The sequence below is a fragment of the Marmota marmota genome, unplaced genomic scaffold, assembly GCF_001458135.2.
Source record: "Marmota marmota marmota unplaced genomic scaffold, marMar, whole genome shotgun sequence".
In the NCBI taxonomy this organism is placed as follows: domain Eukaryota; kingdom Metazoa; phylum Chordata; class Mammalia; order Rodentia; family Sciuridae; genus Marmota; species Marmota marmota.
In genome coordinates this window covers 239,418-240,227 of record NW_026005973.1, presented here as the reverse complement: position 1 = coordinate 240,227, position 810 = coordinate 239,418, and positions in this window count along the sequence as shown.

Below are 810 nucleotides of genomic sequence, written 5' to 3'. Positions count from 1 at the left end.
AAAAAAAAAAAAAAAAAAAAAAGTGGCATAAAAAATATATACTGCAGTCATGTTCTGTGTAAGCATATACACAAAAGCCACAGAGCATAAATACAAAAAGATTCTCAATTTTATTATTCAGGGAATGCAAATCAAAAGTTTCCTAGTGCTGGGTGCAGGGCACCTGGCTGTCATTCTGGGGATTCTGGAATTCAAAGCCAGCCTCAGAACTTACCCAGTCTGTGTCAGAGTAAAAAATACAAAGGGGTAGGGATGTGGTTCAGTGCTTAAGCACCTCTGAGTTTGGGTTCAATCTCTAGTACCAAAAAATAAGTTCCCTGGAGCCAGGGCTCAGTGGTAGAGTACTTGCCTAGCATGCCCAAGGCCCTGGGTTCAATCCCCTAAACTCCCCCAAATAACACACAAAAACCCACATCCCTGTATTTGAAAGCCCCTGCAGCCAGCACAGGGGGAAAAGCCTGCCCTTTCTGCATTTAAAGGGACCCCAGGAATTGTTAGGTCTTGGGGTAAATAACCTGGCAGAGGCCCTGTCACCCAACACTCACTTTTTAGGGTCATGTGTCCTGAAAAGCCACAGGTACCACAAGAGAAAAACTGGAAATTACCCACATACCCACTGCTGACTTGGAACAAAGACACCAAAATGTCCAAACTATGGAAGAGTACACAGCAAGGAGAAGAGATCTGTAGAGACTAAAAGGTTTTCAACCACCTGGCCTCACAATGAGAACCAAACTCCAATAGTATCAAAGGAGAAAATCATAACAAAAATATGAAGTCATTAAAAAATGACAAAGGCCCCTGACACAA